Below are 12,539 nucleotides of genomic sequence, written 5' to 3' on the forward strand. Positions count from 1 at the left end.
GCTCTACAACCAGTTCTAGTCTCATTAACACTCCTTACTTTTCTTTTCTTTGATGACTCTTTTTCCTCAGTTATAAATTCTGAATTTTCTATCTCCTTTTCTTTTTTCTTTCTCTCTCTTGTATGACCTTCTTTTGAGCAGCAAAAATAAAAATTAGATACTATCCCATCTGTTTTATTTCGCCTAAGAGTATTTTTTCTTACACTAAATCCAATAGCACTTGAATAAGCTTTATACATACGCAATGCATCTTCACGATTATCAACAAGTCTTCCCATCAAAGATAACTCGATATTTTCATCATTATCATATTTATAATAATCCAAATCTGCAATTTGAAAACATTAATATTAATTATATCCTCTATCTGATTAATCATATCGTCTATGCTATTAATGATATCTTCTATTTTACACAGCATATCCTCATTGTGAATAATATCCTCTATTTAACGCAGCATATCCTCATTTAATGTGAACAATATCCTTTATTCAATATATGATATCCTCTATTGTGTAAATAAAATCCTCTATTTTATATATTATATCCTCTATTCAATGTAATATATTTCTAGTGTTGACATCCTTTATTTTATTTAATTACATAGTCATTAGTATTTATGATATCATTATCATAATTTAGGTTATCATGTATTATTTGTGCTATAATGTTCATCTATAATGATCTATTTTTTACTCAAATTTTTTTCTCAGATTATAATGATCTATTTTTACCCAGATTTTTTACTTTTATATAAATTGAAATGTATATAAACATTACAATATATTCATTAACATAATTTTAAGCAATAAATTTAGATTACAATACCTATTTTTTCAGATGTTACAGTAGATTCATTAGGAGAACTTGTTGATGCTTTTTCACCATCATTCTGTGCTTGTTGAACATTTGATTGAATTTCTGGACCATTTGTTTCATATTCTTCTGTAACACCCCAATAATTCTCTCTTAAAAACCTGTGAGAAACCTGTAAATAACCTGAACAAATTCAAGAGAATTACTGGTGTGCTACCGCCACGTGTTCAAACGTTAAGGCTATCTCAGAAATTAGCAGCGGAAAACCAAAACATTTTTAAATAAACCTCAAAGCAAAGTATTTAAATCAAAATAAGTATTACAAGTTGGAACCATTAAGGCCCTTATTCAGAACCCCAAAGAAATACTAAGTGATTAAATTCAGTGTTTAAACAAACTTAAACCAAGAGAAATAGTGTCAAATAAAATCGAGTTAAAAAAAATAAAGTCAAACTTGCAAGGCAAAAGAAATGTAAGCAACCAACTCTCTACTCAAGATCCCACAACCCTAATGAATGCTGCATGTGAGAGAACCTGCGGTTATTCTGCTCCCCAATATTACAAGTGTAAAAATTGGATCGTCACAGGGTCATTGAAAGGCGAAGGCCATGACCAAAGAAGGACACACACACAAAAGCACGCAATCAGCAAAGCTGAGTACATACAAGCTGCAAAGTAAAATAAGGAAGAACTTAACATGCTACTAATAATCAATCATACGCATCATTAAATAACAAACTCAACACACGACTCGATTGTTTAATTTATTAAGACTCCACTAGATAATAGTAGCTAACTCATTTCAATTTATTCATTGGATTTAGCAATAGACAAGGTTGTCTAACCCATGTCCCATTTGGAACATCAAAAAAGAAAAACTCCATGCCTCCTTTCGGAAACATCAATAAACATCCAACGACCACGGGCGCGACTCCGTGACCGTAGTTAGTATGAGATCTCACAACGAAGAAGTTATGACCTTCCGAAAATAAGCTGTTTCGCTAGAAAAAAGGCTGCACGTCCGTGCCAATAAGTGACACGTCCGTGCAGGTCCCTGCACGTCCGTGACAAATGAAGCACGTCCGTGCAAGTTCAGGCAGTAGCTAGTGCTCGTATTTTAACAGGTCTGCACGTCCGTGCAACCTTTGGCACGTCCGTGCCGACCTGTAGACGGGTCGTTTTTCTTGTTTTCTCCGTCCTTTCTATTTGGGGTAATATATATACCTTCTTAGCTCCGATTGTACGTGGAGAGCTTCTTAGTGTAATTTTAGCTTAGGTTAGGGTTTTTAGAGAGAGAAACTCTCATTTTCTAGAGAGAGAAAGTGGGATTAACTTGTTGAAAGCTTGGAATATGAAGAATTGAAGGAAGGAGACTTGAAGATTTGATTATTTCTTGCAAAATCCATGAGAATTTCTTACTCTCTCTCTTATTTTATTGCTTTAATTGTTTATTTTTTTGTATCTTTTCTAGTTTTATTACTTGTTTATGTTAATTTAGTGTTTGAATTCATGTTCTTAGTTCGTTGTTAATTCCTTAGTATTGCAATTTATTATGATTTGTGAGTTATTCCTTTCCTTGGGATGGTTGAAACCATTAATGAATTCACAAAATACTTATTTGCATGTGTTGATTTAGCCAATGTGGGATGTTAATTAGTTGAGCTTAAGTGGTTTCATTGTTAGTTCTTGTAAGTGGCCATTGCTAGAACTATTTATCTAAGCTTTCTCAACGAAGGATCGAGAGATGAACTTGAGTTAGCTCCATTATGCTTAATTGCCTTGAAATGCCATGAGAATAGGAATTTCTAGTCAAGGGAATGTTTATGTCATTGTGATTATGTTTTAACACTTGCTTTATGCTTTGTAACCACGAGAGTAGGTTGTATTCATGATTCAAGTAATCCCTCTAGCTTGAGAGAGTAGTTGGGTGCCTTAGATGACTTCCCCTAATTTATTCCCAAATGCTATGTTTTGTTTGTTAAATTGTAGTTTGTGAATGACTTAATTGGTGGATACCTTCCCAAGATCCTTTTTATATTCTTGTTTGTAGTTTTTCTTTATAACTCAAAACCCAAAAAGACTTGTCTTAGCTTATCACAAATCAATATTTGTTAGTGCTCCCCTTAGTCCTTGTGGGATCGACCCTTACTTGCCCTTTCTACCCATTAGAGAGACCAAGTTAGGTTTTTATCTTTGGTAGGCTCGACGACGGCCTATCATAAAGCATCAATTGGGTGTGCGTTTTGGTTAGCCATCTAATTAAACAAAATCACCACCAAAAATACAAATTTAGTTCATAATATAAAAATATATATATAAACATCGAAAAAAACACATAAAACATTACAAAATGAATTAAAATAAACTAAGAAATGTATAATCATAAAACAATTAAAAATTATACCTTTTATAGTAGCAGTAGTTATACGCTTATAAAACGAATTTAAATTCCAAATGAAGCAATTTTTTTTTTCTGAGTATTGTTTCTTCTTCACTGTGCTTTAATATATAAGGTTTACAACGTGAAATGGTGCAATGTTTTGGAAGAGGGAAAGACATGACGTTCAAATCCGTCTTTTCGTTTCTAATTAACCTTGATTCTGGTAAGTGCATTTAATTTGATTCAATTTGTTATATGTCTGTTTAATGTTTTTGAAAATATGAATTTTCAGTATTTATATTTTTTGAGAATGTGATATAATATTTTTTGGATATCATATAATTATTAAATAATATGGTATATTTATGTTAGGATATCATTAGTTTTATCCTAATATGATTTTTTGTTTCTCTTAATGATATCCTTTATTACATAAACGATGTACTCTATTATCTTGATGATTTTTTGTTTATTATTTTTCCTTTATCAATTTAAAATATTATAAATAATATTAAGGATATGCTTTTCTGTTTTGAGGATATAATATGTACGTATTGAGGATACAATATATTTAGAAATTTAATGATATGGTTTTTTCATAATAGGATACGGTTTAAGAATATTAAGATATTAACCATAAAGGATATCATTCAAAGTATAAATGATATCATTAATCCTATAAATGATATAATTTATAGTATAAATGATATCATCAAGCCTATAAATGATATCATTTATCTTATAAATAATATCAGTTAGTCTAAAAATGATATCTTCTAGCCTTAAATTATATCATATATATATCACTTTAGTTAAAAAATAATATCATAGAAGAAATAAAAGATATCAATAAGCATATAGATAATTTAATGAAACCCACATAACATAAGATATCGTTTGTACAATACATTATATCTTCCAACTTTTAGAGGATATTGTCCATTTTATAGATGATATCATACAACTTATTATGGATGATGTAATATAAACAATATAATTTATTTAATTTTATAAAATAAATCAAAAGGTCAACAATGGAGGAATCACCATTGAAGGTCTCGTACTAAGCTCATGGGTATTATATAACATGCTTATTTCTCAACCAAAATAAATTCTCATTTCATATATCCAAAAATTTTAATTTTCATATATTCCAAGGTATTTTCATAGATTACGAAATTAGAACTTTAAATCTAGAACTTATAACAAAAAAAATAAAAACCTCTAAATCTTAATCTTTTTCATCTTCATTTCTTTATTTCTTTTGATCTCGTTCTTCTTCTTCTTCTTCTTCTTCTTTCTTCTTCAGATTTTCCTGCATTTCTTCTTCTTCTTCTTCTTCATCTTCAGATTTTTTTGTATATTTTCTTCTGGATTTCTTCTTTCTCTTTCTCTTTCTTCTTTTGTTTTTCTTCTTCTCCTTCTTTCTTCCTCTTATTTTGTGCTATCTGGAAGTTTTCCATTTCTCTCTTTCTCTTCTTCAGTTCTTTGATTCTATTCTTTTCCACTTTCTCATAGAGCTCTATCAGTTGGTCCTGCACTCTATCTCTTCTTTTGAATAGATCATTTAGCTTTCTTTCCCAGTTATCGATTACATTTTCTTCTAGATCATTCGAAGAAGTAGAAGACTGAGAATTGTTTTCCATCTTTAGGAGAGAGAATATGTAAAGAGGAAACATGCAAAATGTGTGAGGTATCATATTGTTTTATAGAGCTTTAATCATTTATTTTTTATTATATATTTTTTTTTATATAATTAACATGCGAAATGTGTGAGGAATTTTATCCAAAAAAATAATAAAAAAAAAAGAAATTAATATTGATTATAGAGGATATAAGATATATTTCTGAGGATATAAGATATGTTTCTGAGGATATAATATTATATGAGGATATAAGATATGTTTATGAGTATATAATATATACTTCTGAGTATATAATATTATAGAATTTATTTCAATTGAGGATATGATATGTTATATTGCGGATATTGTATAAGTATTTAATGATATCATTTGTGTTGATATTATATATTGAGCTTATAAACGAAATCACTTAAGATTATTTTTTCTCAAATGAGGAAATGTTATATTCATTTGCTGATGTAATATGTATAATTGAGGATATAAATTATCAAATATAGCAGATTATAACAAACAAACACACAGGACATTTTATTTATTTTATTAAAATATTAAAACATAATACATAATTTTTTAAACTAAAACAAAATAACAGTACAACATCTTAAACACCATTTTTGGCTTCAGTAGGAAGCCTTTCATTACCGTTATTATCAAAAACTCTAATATAGAAAGTTTTATTTTTATAATACACATGAAGATGTTCGCCAACAGCTAAATTATTTGTATCCACAAAGTCCTGCCACTGTTCATCAATGAAAAATCCTCCACACTTCCCTGTATCTTCTTCCACAGACAGCACCTTAACATTCCAAACACGTCCATTGTTTCCTCGATACACTCTTGCTGTATCTTTAATTGAAAGTAATAATAACTTCCATCTAAGAGGAAGAGGCTGAAAACATACATTAACAACAAATTAAATTTTTAATTAAAACATAAACAAAATTATAAAACATAAAATGGAATATAATCTTACAAGTGAAATTCTGCAAGATGGTCTGTATTTCACAGTGCATTGTTCCATGTTTTGATAAAAGTTTTCTCTCTCCAATTCTATTTCTAAAAGGAAAGTTTTTATTTGAAAAAAAAGATGAAGAAGATGAATAATAAAGAAAGTAAGTTAAGGTTTACATAGAGTTAGCCTATATATAGGCAAATGAATCTTGACTTTTTCATGCAAAGTAACATGATTTTTAGCCGTTACATCTGAAAATATAATATTTTATTTAACTAAATCCCTTATTTCCCTTAAAAAACAGGAAAAAAGGGACAGTTCGAAACAAGTTTCTCACGCGACAAGGCAACTGAGAAAACCGAATTCGCCCAAACCTCGAATTCGGATTTTCGAAGGACGCGACCCCCCAACCCACGGGGGGAGCACAGACACAGCGGAGGAGCGAAGCTACGACTTGTGAGGTTCGGAGGTACCAGGGGAGTACTCCAGCCTCGAGCTACAATCAAGTATACTCTTTCAGTCGAAGTAGGTCTTAATCGTCCGAGCTCTTTTATAGAGAGCTCTCACTCAAGTCAAGCAGATCCGGCAGGTAGCAACATGTCCGTGGTATCGGAAGAGCTGCATTCATTAGTATGTTAGTTCATTACTTCCTATACATATAGGAAATAGAATAAATTTGTAATTTCCTAAAAAAGTTAAATACTATGCTGCAAAACAAATACTAAACACAGGAAAATGGTTAAAAAGACTGGACATTGTTCAAAATTTCTGTTCTTTTTCATAAAGTGGTTTGAATAAAGGTGGATAAAAATTTGCAGTCTTTATAGTTTTCAAAAAATAAAAAAATAATACTAGAAAAGACTAAACACTGTCAAAGTTTTAAATGGATGGTTTGAATAAGATAGGATTCAAAATTTAGATGATATCCTTCACTATTTAGAAAATATTATATAGTATAACGAAGACATTATCTATTTGGAGGATATCATACAATCATTGCATGATATTATCTAGTGTTTGTAAAATAGGTTGAAAAATATAATATTGTCTTTTAAGGATATAAATTAGTGTTTGTTATTTATATGATATCATTGAGTTTTTGAAGGATATCTTGTAGTCATTGCAGGTACGTCAAAGTAGTGTTTTTGATGATATCATGCAGTCATTATAAGATATGATGACTGTATGATATAATTCGCATTTTAATTTATATCATATACTCCTTTAAAACTTAGAAGGATATCATCTAGTCTTCGAAGGATAGATTGAAACATAAAATATAGGCATTCATAGGATATGAACTAGTATTTGTTGTTATTTAAATGATATCATTTCGTCATAAGAGGATATTGTGTAGTCATTGGAGGACATTGTTCATTCTTTAAGAGGATATCTTGCAGAGATTGGAGGATTTCGTCCAATCTTTGTAGGATAGGTTGGAAGATAAAATATAGTCTTTTTAGGATATTAGTTAGAATTTATAGGATAGATTGTAAGATATAATATAGTCTTGTAGGATATCATGAAGGTAATTAGATGATATCATTGATAAAATATAGATTGTACGAAAGACTAAACACTGCAAAATGGTTAAAATGACTAGAAATTGTTAAAATTTCAGTTTCTTTAATAAAGTGGGTTGAATAAAATACAAATTTTGTAGTGTTTATAGTTTCCAAAAAATAAAAATTTCAGTGCTTTGAATAAAGTGGTTTGAATAAGATATGATTCAAACTTTAGATGATAACATTCACTATTTAGAAAATATTATCCAGTTTTTATAAGATAGCATCACATCTTTAGATGATATCATTCAATGTTTAGAGGATATCATTGAGTTTCATTAGATGTAACTTTATCAGGATATTATCTTGATTATTGATTAAGTAGTTTTATTAGCATATCATTTTCATTAAAACCACGAATATCTAACTATAAATTTAATAAAAATTCAACAAATGTTTTAGATTACTAATATTTCAAATTTATTAATTTAATTGCATTATTTACACAAAAAAAAAACATCAACTAAAAAAAAAATTCCATCCTTCTTAATCATCACAATTTAATTATAAATAAACATAAAAACAATAGAATTTTAGTCCAGAAGCTCTAGTACAGCCGCTTCATCAGGTTGAACTTGATAATCATCAATCAATGTATCAACACCATTCTTGATAAAACATTGAATGATCTTATTCTCAGAAGTTTTTATCTTCATTTCCGCTTTGAATTCGGTATCATAAAGTTGCAACCTGACTTCAGTTGATTTCCCAAGCCTGTTAAAATGTTTTTTAGCGAAATCTAAGGGAACATTCTGCATCAATAAAACAAAATTTTACAATATAATTCACAGAAAAATAAATAAATTATAATTTAACATACAAACAACCCTTACTATAATTCCTACTGAATAATAAGAGTCAGAAAAAATGAACTTAAAACAATCCCCTTCACAGCTAGCTATTATCCGTCCAAGCTTTTGCCTCTTTCATATTGGATGAAGAACCTTGTATTAAAGGCTTTCTTCCACGTTCTTTTTTTTGGTATTGCTACTGTTATTCGCCATTTTTATGATATATCTCTTTAAAAAGTCACTCACAGTATTCCTTTTTTTTTTTTTTTTTTTTTTTTGTCTTTTAACAAGCGAGTAGAACATTCACAGAATTGTTGATTATATATATAATAGTCATAAAACCTAAGTCAAAGATACATTTAATATTCTTAAAGCCTTTACATAAATGTTTTGACTTGAAAATTCTTAAAACTATGTTATTGTGAAGTCAAGGCAAAAAAAATCGGAAATTTGTTTAAGAAGATGAGGATTAACATGAAATTTAATTTAAATTCTTTTTATGATATTTATTAGTGTTTTAAAGATATATTTTATTTGACTTATTACTCATTTTGTATATAGAAAATGTTATATTTGTTTCATATCATGCAGTCATAAGAGCTTAACTCTAATCTTTGCAGGATATCTTTCTGTCTTTCTATTATATTAGTAGTTTAAGTCAAGTCATTTAGAAAGTGACTTTCAATTAGAAGGATATCAGGTTATATTTAAACTTTAGACGATATCATATTTATTTAGGAGGACATCAACTAGCATTTTGTGTTCAGAGGATATATTTTATTCTTTGCAGGATATTATTTAGTTGTTGCAGGATATCAGCTAATATTTTAACTTCATAGGATATCATCCAGTCGTTGGAGGATATCATCCTATTTTTGTATTATATTTCTAACAAATTGGTTGATAAAATCTAGCTATTTAAGGAAATGTTCTTTCGTTAGAAGGATATCAGCTAGTATTTAGTCTTTAGAGGATATCAACCAGTCGTTGTAGGATATTGGCCATTTAAGGAAATGATCTTTCATTAGAAGGATATCAGCTAAAATTTAGTGTTTAAACAACCAGTCGTTCTGGGATATTAACTTAAGTTATTAGCAGTTGCATGATAAAATTTAGTATTTAGAGGATATCAACTTAAGTTAGGATGGTATCAACTAGTATTTAGTCTTTATAGGATAACATTTATTATTTAGAAAATGTTGTATAGTATTTGTAGGATATCATTCAATTAGTAACTGGTTGATTTATAACAATTATTATTTTGTCTTTAGAAGATATCATTCAGTCATATGATTTTAGTATGTTATTGTTGGAGGATATCATTCACTCTTTGTATTATATTAGTAACAATTTTGTTTTTAAAATCTAGTATTTTAACGAAACGATATTTATTTAGAAGGATATCAGCTAATATTTGTGTTCATAGAATAAAGTCTAGTCATTTGAAGAAATGATATTTCAATAAGAGGATATTAGCTAGTATTCGTTTTTAGAGGATATCATCCAGTCATTGTAGGATATCGTCTAGTGTTTCGATGTCTTCTTATTAGTAAATTGTAGTATTTAGTGTTTAGAGGATATCATTCAGTTATTGTAGGATATCTTCCAGTGTTTGAATTTATGTTATTAATAGTTGGAAGATAAATTTTAGTATTTAGTCTTTACAGGATATGATCCAGTCGTTGTAGGATATCCTGCAGTTTAAATGATATCATCAAATCTTTTGAGGATATCAGCCTGTACATGGGTGTTTAAATCCGCGCCTTTTTTAATCGGGCTGACGAAGCCCGATTGTACCGAGCTTTAAACCCGCGCCTTTTTTAATCGGGCTGACGAAGCCCGATTGTACCGAGCTTTAAACCCGCGCCTTTTTTTTATTGTTTGTCTTTGTGCTTTGACGTACGAGTTGTTTCGTCAGTCAAGCCGCACATAATACGCTCTCTTAGGAAAATTAAGGAAGGAGGGGGATTCCTTTGCCTATATACACCTTTTACAAGTACTATTTGAAAAAGGAAGATCGTAAGGCAGTAGTAACATCGAATCTTGATAATTTTTTATAAACACATAAATAATCATTCTCATCTCTTTAACTCCAATCTATTTAAGGTTGTATTCTAAATCAATCTTTTATAACCAACCTCTTTTAGAATAACGATTCAATTACTTGCTCAAGAAATGCAATATTGTTATTGTATATAGCAATTACGAAAGACAACCGTAATTAAAATTCCTCGAAATTAATTTGGCCAAATTGGGAATGGAGGTGTGGTTGAAGGTGGTGAAAGGTTTCATGAAAAAGTTAAGTTGTTGATACTAAAAATTGGCTCGCCTTTTTGATAGTGTTGGTATTGTTGAGACTACTAAGGTAATTTCAAATTTTGAAAAAAGATCAAGGAAAAGAGACAAAGTTGAAAGAGAGAGTTTTAGTTTGAGAAATAAAAAGCGGCAAAATGCTTTTTAGAATGTAATTGAGTAAGGAGGCGAAAATACTTTTTAGAAGCTTTCTAAAGTGTTCAAAATCATAAAAGACAAATAAAAAAAAAAGAGAAAGCTAAGAGAAGGAGAAACAAAATAAGCAAGAAGGGGGATTTCGACAATTAGTTTTAGACAAGCTTATTTTAATAATCAATAAATGTTATTAATTAACCAACGTGGTTATGTAACAATTATGAGAAAGTCAACTGATTAGTAACACCTTTAGAATAAAAATTTCACACAATAATGATTGAATCATGTGAAATTCATGAGAAAATGTCTTTTTTAATATTTGTAAAACTGTAGTAATATAAAGCTTTTGAGATAGAGAGAGACAAAGGAAAGAGAGGGAAGTAGAAGGAGTAGGAAAGAGCAAGAGAGGGGGTAAGAAGAGAGAAAGAGAAAAGGAGGAAAATAGAGCAAAGAGGGAAAAAGAAAGATAGATAGAGAAAGAAAGAAGATGGGATAGAAAGAGGGGCCAGGGGAGAGAGATAGAGAGGAAATCAGGAAAGAAAATGCCCAGAAGAAAAAGAAAGAGGAGCCATGAAAGATAAAGATGGCAGGCCAAAAAAGAGAGAGGGCATGCTAGGAAACAAAATGGGTCGGGAGAGAGAGGGGAAAAAAAGAGAGATAGAGAAATAGTGTGAGAGAGGACTAGGAAGGAGCTAGGAGAATAAAGAGAGAGGGGGGAGAAAGTGATGGAAAAAGAGGGGCTCGGAATGAGATAGGAAAAGAGAGATTGAGGGGGGGGGGGAGAGCAAGTGAGAGTAAAAGAAGGGCTAGGAAGGAGCTAAGAGACAGGATAGATAGAGAGAGAGGGGGTGTAAGATAGAGAAAGGGAGAGAAAGAGAAGGGGGTCGAAAGGAAAAGATAGAGCTATAAAAAGAGAAGGGGCTGAGAGAGAGAGAGAGAGATAGTGTGATAAAGAGGGAGAGAGGGAGAGATAAAGGCCGGTAGAGAAGGAAACGAGAAAGGGAGGTGGAAAGAAATATGGAGAAATGTCGGGTGAGATGGAAGGACTGGGGGAGAGGGAGAGGGGCCAGAGGAATAAGGACCAAGTACAACCTATTATTTTCAAAGCTTTTAGAGGATGAAACAGGCTAGGGACAAGAAGGAATAGGCCGGGAAAGAAAGGGAAAGAAAGAGTTTGGGCTAATAAAGAAATGATTAAGTGAGTGGGGAGCAAGTGCGACCAAGTTGTTGAAGAAGACATCCCTGAAATATATAAAATTCCAATATATAATACTATTTCCAATATATAAAATTCTACAACAATAAACCACAACTGGAATATACTTAAATTTGATTAAACTGCGACTAAATCAATATACTATCGAAATTCAAATTCATAATAACTATTTAAATTCGATTTAACACAGTTACATAGTTGTTAAATTCAAATTCATAATAACTATTTTTTGCACCTAAACGTTTAACAACCTATTAAATTTCGAATCAACAATTTAATAATGACTTCTATCGCTTTTGAAATCGTGAGAAATTTGTTGAAATTATTTTACTAATTAACACATATATATTAAATTAATACATTAGCAAAACAATCTATTTTATCAATAAAACATTAGAAATAATTTACACATATATCAACGACTAATTACACATTAATCACCGAGTATAGATCACCAAATCAGGGGATCGCGCGCCGCGGGCTAACAACTAGTTCTAGTGCAAAATATTAAAAAGTAAAAGAAACTCCAGATTATTTTTTATTTTTTATTTTTTTTGACAAAGACTCGAGATTAATTTTACTATGGAATGTAAGAATACGAAGACCTCAATAATAATATACGACACTTCAATAAAAAAGACCGCATAGCGCAGTGGATTAGCGCGTCTGACTTCGGATCAGAAGGTCGTGGGTTCGACTCCCACTGTGGTCAATTTTTCTAG

The 12,539-nt window shown here is 30.3% G+C and overlaps 1 non-coding gene across 1 annotated transcript; it reads left to right on the plus strand.

Annotated features, from left to right (window-relative positions):
* The first annotated feature begins 12,455 nt into the window (after window positions 1-12,455).
* On the plus strand, window positions 12,456-12,529 carry TRNAR-UCG (transfer RNA arginine (anticodon UCG)). Its single transcript has one exon. It is a non-coding gene; the product is annotated as a tRNA-Arg (tRNA).
* Window positions 12,530-12,539: the final 10 nt, after the last annotated feature.

This window comes from Chenopodium album, chromosome 10 (genome assembly GCF_948465745.1).
Source record: "Chenopodium album chromosome 10, dcCheAlbu1.1, whole genome shotgun sequence".
NCBI lineage: Eukaryota > Viridiplantae > Streptophyta > Magnoliopsida > Caryophyllales > Amaranthaceae > Chenopodium > Chenopodium album.